We start from the raw sequence: 10,746 nt of genomic DNA, 5'->3' as shown, positions 1-10,746 counted from the left end.
TATAAAGCTTGCATGTAACATCGGAATTTGAGATGTTTTTTTGTAACAAATTTGCACTCATGTTAAAGCTTTCAAATTACATACGCAACACTGGATATTTTTGAAACAAATTTGCTCAGGCAATTGGAGATGCGGGGTATCGACCCCCATACCTCTCGCATGCTAAGCGAGCGCTCTACAATTTGAGCTACATCCCCATAATGCAAATTGCATCATTAAATATCTATAATATAGAAAAGAATAAGTATTTAAAAATAAGAGTATGATACGATTGATTCGACACTCAACTTTGAAGATTAAAATAGTATTGGATTTTATTAAGAACTTGACATTTTCATCTCAAATTTGAAGGGTGTAATGTTTACAGACTAAATAGGAATTGGAAATGCGGGGTATCGATCCCTGTACCTCTCGCATGCAAAGCGAGCGCTCTACCATATCAGCTACATCCCCATAATGAAAAATGGTTTTTTAAATATCCCTAATCTATAAAGCAAAAAGCATTTCAAAATTTAAAAAATTATACAATTTGATTATACACTCGGCATTTTCGAAACAAATTTGCACTAGTGTAAAACTTGCAAATAACATAGACAATTGGAAATGCAAGGAAGTCCCCGTAATTCTCACATGCTAAGCGAGCGCTCTACCATCTGAGCTACATCCCCGTAATGGTAAATACTTTATTAAATATCTATAGTTTAGAAAACAAAAAGCATTTATCATTCAAGAATTTCACACTCAACATTTTCAAACCGTGTATAAATCTTGCAGGTTACATTGAATTTGATTCAACGCTCAACAGTTTAGTAACAAATTTGCACTCATGTTAAGCTTTCAAATTACATTCTCAACTTTGAAAATTAAATTAGTATAGGATTTTATTCAGAACTCGACATTCCGCAAATTTGCAACGTACATAGGAGTTGGAGATGCGGGTTATCGATACCCGTACCTCTCTCATGCGAAGCGAGCGCTCTACAATATGAGCTACATCCGCATAATTAATAATGTTTTTTTTTAAATATCTCTAATCTAGAAAGCAAAAAACATTTGAAAATTAAAATATTATACAATTTGATTAAACACTCGACATTTTTGAAACAAATTTGCACTAGTTTAAAGCTTGCAAATAATATAAACAATTGGAAATGCATGGAAGTCCCCGTAACATTCTCACATGCTAAGCGAGAGCTACATGCCAGTAGTGGTAAATACATTATTAAATTCTCACATGCTTACATGCCACATTATTAAATGTCTATAGTTTAGAAAACATCGGAATTTGAGATGTTTTTGTAACAAATTTGCACTCAGGCAATTTTGGAGATGGAAGGTATCGATCTCTATACCTCTCGCATGCTAAGCAAGCGCTCTACCATTTGAGCTACATCCCCATAATGCAAATTGCATCATTAAATATCAATAATATAGAAAAGAATAAGTATTTAAAAATAAGAGTATGATACGATTGATTCGACACTCAACTTTGAAGATTAAAATAGTATAGGATTTTATTAAGAACTTGACATTTTCATCTCAAATTTGAAGGGTGTAATGTTTACAGACTAAATAGGAATTGGAAATGCGGGGTATCGATCCCTGTACCTCTCGCATGCAAAGCGAGCGCTCTACCATATGAGCTACATCCCCATAATGAAAAATGGTTTTTTAAATATCCCTAATCTATAAAGCAAAAAGCATTTCAAAATTTAAAAAATTATACAATTTGATTATACACTCGGCATTTTCGAAACAAATTTGCACTAGTGTAAAACTTGCAAATAACATAGACAATTGGAAATGCAAGGAAGTCCCCGTAATTCTCACATGCTAAGCGAGCGCTCTACCATCTGAGCTACATCCCGTAATGGTAAATACTTTATTAAATATCTAGAGTTTAGAAAACAAAAAGCATTTATCATTCAAGAATTTCACACTCAACATTTTCAAACCGTGTATAAATCTTGCAGGTTACATTGAATTTGATTCAACGCTCAACAGTTTAGTAACAAATTTGCACTCATGTTAAGCTTTCAAATTACATTCTCAACTTTGAAAATTAAATTAGTATAGGATTTTATTCAGAACTCGACATTCCGCAAATTTGCAACGTACATAGGAGATGGAGATGCGGGTTATCGATACCCGTACCTCTCTCATGCGAAGCGAGCGCTCTACAATATGAGCTACGTCCGCATAATTAATAATGTTTTTTTTTTAAATATCTCTAATCTAGAAAGCAAAAAACATTTGAAAATTAAAATATTATACAATTTGATTAAACACTCGACATTTTTGAAACAAATTTGCACTAGTTTAAAGCTTGCAAATAATATAAACAATTGGAAATGCATGGAAGTCCCCGTAACACTCTCACATGCTAAGCGAGAGCTACATGCCAGTAGTGGTAAATACATTATTAAATGTCTATAGTTTAGAAAACATCGGAATTTGAGATGTTTTTGTAACAAATTTGCACTCATGTAAAGCTTTCAAATTATATAAGCAATTTTGGAGATGCAAGGTATCGATCTCCGTACCTCTCGCATGCTAAGCAAGCGCTCTACCATTTGAGCTACATCCCATAATGCAAATTGCATCATTAAATATCTATAATATAGAAAAGAATAAGTATTTAAAAATAAGAGTATGATACGATTGATTCGACACTCAACTTTGAAAATTAAAATATTATAGGATTTTATTAAGAACTTGACATTTTCATCTCAAATTTGAAGGGTGTAATGTTTACAGACTAAATAGGAATTGGAGATGCGGGGTATCAATCCCTGTACCTCTCGCATGCAAAGCGAGCGCTCTACCATATGAGCTACATCCCCATAATGAAAAATGGTTTTTTAAATATCCCTAATCTATAAAGCTAAAAGCATTTCAAAATTTAAAAAATTATACAATTTGATTATACACTCGGCATTTTCGAAACAAATTCGCACTAGTGTAAAACTTGCAAATAACATAGGACAATTGGAATGCAAGGAAGTCCCCGTATTCTTCACATGCTAAGCGAGCGCTCTACCATCTGAGCCTACATCCCCGTAATGGTAAATACTTTATTAAATATCTATAGTTTAGAAAACAAAAGCATTTATCATTCAAGAATTTCACACTCAACATTTTCAAACCGTGTATAAATCTTGCCAGGTTACATTGAATTTGATTCAACGCTCAACAGTTTAGTAACAAATTTGCACTCATGTTAAGCTTTCAAATTACATTCTCAACTTTGAAAATTAAATTAGTATAGGATTTTATTCAGAACTCGACATTCCGCAAATTTGCAACGTACATAGGAGTTGGAGATGCGGGTTATCGATACCCGTACCTCTCTCATGCGAAGCGAGCGCTCTACAATATGAGCTACATCCGCATAATTAATAATGTTTTTTTAATATCTCTAATCTAGAAAGCAAAAACATTTGAAAATTAAAATATTATACAATTTGATTAAACACTCGACATTTTTGAAACAAATTTGCACTAGTTTAAAGCTTGCAAATAATATAAACAATTGGAAATGCATGGAAGTCCCCGTAACACTCTCACATGCAGTAGTGGTAATACATTATTAAATGTCTATAGTTTAGAAACATCGGAATTTGAGATGTTTTTGTAAACAAATTTGCACTCATGTAAAGCTTTCAAATTATATAGATAATTTTGGAGATGCAAGGTATCGATCTCCGTACCTCCCGCATGCTAAGCAAGCGCTCTACCATTTGAGCTACATCCCCATAAATGCAAAATTACATCATTAAATATCTATAATATAGAAAAGAATAAGTATTTAAAAATAAGAGTATGATACGATTGATTCGACACTCAACTTTGAAAATTAAAATAGTATAGGATTTTATTAAGAACTTGACATTTTGCATCTCAAATTTGAAGGTGGTGATGTTTACAGACTAAATAGGAATTGGAGATGCGGGGTATCAATCCCTGTACCTCTCGCATGCAAAGTGAGCGCTCTTACCATATGAGCTACATCCCATAATGAAAATTGGTTTTTTAAATATCCCTAATCTATAAAGCAAAAGCATTTCAAAATTTAAAAAATTATACAATTTGATTATACACTCGGCATTTTTTGAAACAAATTTGCACTAGTGTAAAACTTGCCAAATAACATAGACAATTGGAAATGCAAGGAAGTCCCCGTAATTCTCACATGCCAAGCGAGCGCTCCTACCATTTGAGCTACATCCCCGTAATGGTAAATACTTTATTAAATATCTATAGTTTAGAAAACAAAAAAGCATTTCTCATTCAAGAATTTCACACTCAATGTTTTCAAACGTGTATAAATATTGCAGGGTTATATTGAATTTGATTCAACGCTCAAACATTTTAGTAACAAATTTGCACTCATGTTAAGCTTTCAAATTACATTTTAGACAATTGGAAAGCGGGGTACCTATCCCCGTACCTCTCACATGCTAAGGCGAGCGCTCTACCATCTGAGCTACATCCCCATAATTTAAATTGTTTCGTTAAATATCTATAATTCAGAAAACTAAAAGCATTAAAAAATAATAATATTTTACGATTTGATTCGACACTCGACTTTGAAAATTAAAGTAGTATAGGATTTTATTCAGAACTCGACATTCCGTAACAAATTTGCAACGTACATAGGAGTTGGAGATGCGGTTATCGATACCCCATACCGTCTCGCATGCGGAAGCGACGCACTCTACCATATGAGCTACATCCGCATAATTAATAATGTTTTTTTTTAAATATCTCTAATCTAGAAAGAAAAAATATTTGAAAATTATAATATTATACAATTTGATTAAACACTCGACATTTTCGAAACAAATTTGCACTAGTGTAAAGCTTGTAAATAATATAAACAATTGGAAATGCATGGAAGTCCCAGTAACTCTCACATGCTAAGCGAGAGCACTACCATCTGAGCTACATGCCCGTAGTGGTAAATACATTATTAAATGTCAATAGTTTAGAAAACACCGATTTAATTTCACACTTGACATTTTTGAACCGTCACATCGGAATTTGAGATGTTTTTGTAACAAATTTGCACTCATGTTAAAGCTTTCAAATTACATAGGCAACACTGGATATTTTTGAAACAAATTTACACTCATGTAAAACATTCAAATTGTATTGGGAATTGGAGATGCAGGGTATCTATCCCCGTACCTCTCGCATGCTAAGCAAGCGCTCTACCATTTGATCTACATCCCCATAATGCAAGTTGCTTCATTAAATATCTATAATTTAGAAAAGAATAAGTATTTAAAAATAAGAGTATGATACGATTGATTCGACACTCAACTTTGAAAATTAAAATAGTATAGGATTTTATTAAGAACTTGACATTTTCATCTCAAATTTGAAGGGTGTAATGTTTGCAGACTAAATAGGAATTGAAGATGCGTGGTATCAATCCCCGTACCTCTCGCATGCAAAGCGAGCTCTCTACCATATGAGCTACATCCCCATAAAGAAAAATGGTTTTTTAAATATCCCTAATCTATAAAGCAAAAAGCATTTAAAAATTTAAAAAATTATACAATTTGATTAAACACTCGACATTTTTGAAACAAATTTGCACTAGTTTAAAGCTTGCAAATAATATAAACAATTGGAAATGCATGGAACTCCCGTAACTCTCACATGCTAAGCGAGAGCTCTACCATTTGAGCTACATGCCCGTAGTGGTAAATACATTATTAAATGTCTATAGTTTAGAAAACACAATTTGATTTCACACTCGACATTTTTGAACCGTCACATCGGAATTTGAGATGTTTTTGTAACAAATTTGCACTCATGTTAAAGCTTTCAAATTACATAGGCAACACTGGATATTTTTGAAACAAATTTACACAAATTTAAAGCATTCAAATTGTATAGGGAATTGGAGATGCAAGGTATCAATCCCCGTACCTCTTGCATGCTAAGCAAGCGCTCTACCATTTGAGCTACATCCCCATAATGCAAATTGCTTCATTAAATATCTATAATTTAGAAAAGAATAGGTATTTAAAAATACGAGTATGATACGATTGATTCGACACTCAACTTTGAAAATTAAAATAGTATAGGATATTATTAAGAACTTGACATTTTCATCTCAAATTTGAAGGGTGTAATGTTTGCAGACTAAATAGGAATTGGAGATGCGTTGTATCAATCCCCGTACCTCTCGCATGCAAAGCGAGCGCTCTACCATATGAGCTACATCCCCATAATGAAAAATGGTTTTTTAAATATCCTTAATCTATAAAGCAAAAAGCATTTCAAAATTTAAAAAATTATAGAATTTGATTATACACTCGGCATTTTCGAAACAAATTTGCACTAGTGTAAAACTTGCAAATAACATAGACAATTGGAAATGCAAGGAAGTCCCTGTAATTCTCACATGCTAAGCGAGCGCTCTATCGTTTGAGCTACATCCCCGTAATGGTAAATACTTTATTAAATATCTATAGTTTAGAAAACAAAAAAGCATTTATCATTCAAGAATTTCACACTCAATGTTTTCAAACCGTGTATAAATCGTGCAGGTTATATTGAATTTGATTCAACGCTCAACATTTTAGTAACAAATTTGCACTCATGTTAAGCTTTTAAATTACATTTTAGACAATTGGAAAAGCGGGGTACCTATCCCCGTACCTCTCACATGCTAAGCGAGCGCTCTACCATCTGAGCTACATCCCCATAATTTAAATTGTTTCATTAAATATCTATAATGCAGAAACTAAAAGCATTTAAAAATAATAATATTTTACGATTTGATTCGACACTCGACTTTGAAGATTAAAGTAGTATAGGATTTTATTCAGATACTCGACATTCCCGTAACAAATTGCAACGTACATAGGAGTTGGAGATGCGGTTATCGATACCCGTACCTCTCGCCATGCGAAGCGAGCACTCTACCATATGAGCTACATCTTGCATAATTAATAATGTTTTTTTTTTTTAAATATCTCTAATCAAGAAAGAAAAAATATTTGAAAATTATAATATTATACAATTTGATTAAACACTCGACATTTTCGAAACAAATTTGCACTAGTGTAAAGCTTGTAAATAATATAAACAATTGGAAATGCATGGAAGTCCCAGTAACTCTCACATGCTAAGCGAGAGCACTACCATCTGAGCTACATGCCCGTAGTGGTAAATACATTATTAAATGTCAATAGTTTAGAAAACACGATTTGATTTCACACTTGACATTTTTGAACCGTCACATCGGAATTTGAGATGTTTTTGTAACAAATTTGCACTCATGTTAAAGCTTTCAAATTACATAGGCAACACTGGATATTTTTGAAACAAATTTACACTCATGTAAAACATTCAAATTGTATAGGGAATTGGAGATGCAGGGTATCTATCCCCATACCTCTCGCATGCTAAGCAAGCGCTCTACCATTTGATCTACATCCCCATAATGCAAGTTGCTTCATTAAATATCAATAATTTAGAAAAGAATAAGTATTTAAAAATAAGAGTATGATACGATTGATTCGACACTCAACTTTGAAAATTAAAATAGTATAGGATTTTATTAAGAACTTGACATTTTCATCTCAAATTTGAAGGGTGTAATGTTTGCAGACTAAATAGGAATTGAAGATGCGGTATCAATCCCCGTACCTCTCGCATGCAAAGCGAGCTCTCTACCATATGAGCTACATCCCCATAATGAAAAATGGTTTTTTAAGTATCCCTAATCTATAAAGCAAAAAGCATTTCAAAATTTAAAAAATTATACAATTTGATTATACACTCGGCATTTTTGAAACAAATTTGCACTAGTGTAAAACTTGCAAATAACATAGACAATTGGAAATGCAAGGAAGTCCCCGTAATTCTCACATGCTAAGCGAGCGCTCTATCATTTGAGCTACATCCCCGTAATGGTAAATACTTTATTAAATATCTATAGTTTAGAAAACAAAAAAGCATTTCTCATTCAAGAATTTCACACTCAATGTTTTCAAACCGTGTATAAATATTGCAGGTTATATTGAATTTGATTCAACGCTCAACATTTTAGTAACAAATTTGCACTCATGTTAAGCTTTCAAATTACATTTTAGACAATTGGAAAAGCGGGTACCTATCCCCGTACCTCTCACATGCTAAGCGAGCGCTCTACCATCTGAGCTACATCCCCATAATTTAAATTGTTTCGTTAAATATCTATAATTCAGAAAACTAAAAGCATTAAAAAATAATAATATTTTACGATTTGATTCGACACTCGACTTTGAAAATTAAAGTAGTATAGGATTTTATTCAGAACTCGACATTCCGTAACAAATTTGCAACGTACATAGGAGTTGGAGATACGGTTATCGATACCCATACCTCTCGCATGCGAAGCGAGCACTCTACCATATGAGCTACATCCGCATAATTAATAATGTTTTTTTTTAAATATCTCTAATCTAGAAAGAAAAAATATTTGAAAATTCTAATATTATACAATTTGATTAAACACTCGACATTTTCGAAACAAATTTGCACTAGTCTAAAGCTTGTAAATAATATAAACAATTGGAAATGCATGGAAGTCCCAGTAACTCTCACATGCTAAGCGAGAGCACTACCATCTGAGCTACATGCCCGTAGTGGTAAATACATTATTAAATGTCTACAGTTTAGAAAACACGATTTGATTTCACACTTGACATTTTTGAACCGTCATATCGGAATTTGAGATGTTTTGTAACAAATTTGCACTCATGTTAAAGCTTTCAAATTACATAGGCAACACTAGATATTTTTGAAATAAATTTGCACTCATGTAAAGTTTTCAAATTATATAAGCAATTGGAGATGCGGGTATCGATCCCCAAACCTCTTGCATGCTAAGCGAGCACTCTAACATTTGAGCTACATCCCCATAATGCAAATTGCTTCATTAAATATCTATAATTTAGAAAAGAATAAGTATTTAAAAATAAGAGTATGATACGATTGATTCGACACTCAACTTTGAAAATTAAAATAGTATAGGATTTTATTAAGAACTTGACATTTTCATCTCAAATTTGAAGGGTGTAATGTTTGCAGACTAAATAGGAATTGGAGATGCGTGGTATCAATCCTCGTACCTCTTGCATGCAAAGCGAGCGCTCTACCATATGAGCTACATCCCCATAATGAAAAATGGTTTTTTAAATATCCCTAATCTATAAACCAAAAAGCATTTCAAAATTTAAAAAAATACAATTTGATTATACACTCCGCATTTTTGAAACAAATTTGCACTAGTGTAAAACTTGCAAACAACATAGACAATTGGAAATGCAAGGAAGTCCCCGTAATTCTCACATGCTAAGCGAGCGCTCTACCATCTGAGCTACATCCCCGTAATGGTAAATACTTTATTAAATATCTATAGTTTAGAAAATAAAAAGCATTTATCATTCAAGAATTTCACACTCAACATTTTCAAACCGTGTATAAATCTTGCAGGTTACATTGAATTTGATTCAACGCTCAACAGTTTCGTAACAAATTTGCACTCATGTTAAGCTTTCAAATTACATTTTAGACAATTGGAAAGGGGGTACCGATCCCGTACCTCTCACATGCTAAGCGAGCGCTCTACCATCTGAGCTACATCCCCATAATTTAAATTGTTTCATTAAATATCTATAATACAGAAACCTAAAAGCATTTAAAAATAATAATATTTTACGATTTGATTCGACACTCAATTTTGAAAATTAAAATAGTATAGGATTTTATTCAGAACTCGACATTCCGCAAATTTGCAACGTACATAGGAGTTGGAGATGCGGGTTATCGATACCCATACCTCTCGCATGCGAAGCGAGCGCTCTACCATATGAGCTACATCCCCATAATGAAAAATGGTTTTTTAAATATCCCTAATCTATAAAGCAAAAAGCATTTCAAAATTTAAAAAATTATACAATTTGATTATACACTCGGCATTTTTGAAACAAATTTGCACTAGTGTAAAACTTGCAAATAATATAAACAATGGAAATGCATGGAAGTCCCCGTAACTCTCACATGCTAAGCGAGAGCTCTACGATCTGAGCTACATGCCCGTAGTGGTAAATACATTATTAAATGTCTATAGTTTAGAAAAACACGATTTGATTTCACATCGTCATTTTTGAACCGTGTATAAAGCTTGCAGGTAACATCGGAATTTGAGATGTTTTTGTAACAAATTTGCACTCATGTTAAAGCTTTCAAATTACATAGGCAACACTGGATATTTTTGAAACAAATTTCCACTCATGTAATGTTTTCAAATTATAAAGGCAATTGGAGATGCGGGGTATCGATCCCCATACCTCTCGCATGCTAAGCGAGCGCTCTACCATCTAGGCTACATCCCCATAATTTAAATTGAATCATTAAATATCAATAATTCAGAAAAGTAAAAGCATTTAAAAATAATAATATTTTATGATTTGATTCGGCACTTAACTTTGAAAATTAAAATAGTATAGGATTTTATTCAGAATTCGACATTCCGTAACAAATTTGCAAAGTACATAGGTGTTGGAGATGCGGGTTATCGATACCGTACCTCTCGAAAAAGCTTGCAGGTCACATCGGAATTTGAGATGTTTTTGTAACAAATTTGCACTCATGTTAAAGCTTTCAAAATACATAGGCAACACTGGATATTTTTGAAACAAATTTGCACTCATATAAAGCTTTCAAATTATATAGGCAATT

The 10,746-nt window shown here is 32.8% G+C and overlaps 2 non-coding genes across 2 annotated transcripts; both read right to left on the bottom strand.

The window, feature by feature from the left end:
• Positions 1-1,580: 1,580 nt before the first annotated feature.
• Positions 1,581-1,653, bottom strand: TRNAA-UGC. Its single transcript has one exon. It is a non-coding gene; the product is annotated as a tRNA-Ala (tRNA).
• Positions 1,654-10,327: 8,674 nt separating this feature from the next.
• Positions 10,328-10,400, bottom strand: TRNAA-AGC. The gene has a single exon. It is a non-coding gene; the product is annotated as a tRNA-Ala (tRNA).
• Between the last annotated feature and the right edge of the window lie 346 nt (positions 10,401-10,746).

Source organism: Ipomoea nil, unplaced genomic scaffold, assembly GCF_001879475.1.
Source record: "Ipomoea nil cultivar Tokyo-kokei standard unplaced genomic scaffold, Asagao_1.1 scaffold1273, whole genome shotgun sequence".
In the NCBI taxonomy this organism is placed as follows: Eukaryota; Viridiplantae; Streptophyta; class Magnoliopsida; order Solanales; family Convolvulaceae; genus Ipomoea; species Ipomoea nil.
Note: the sequence above shows the minus strand (reverse complement) of the source record. Positions and strands in the feature narration are given on the sequence as shown.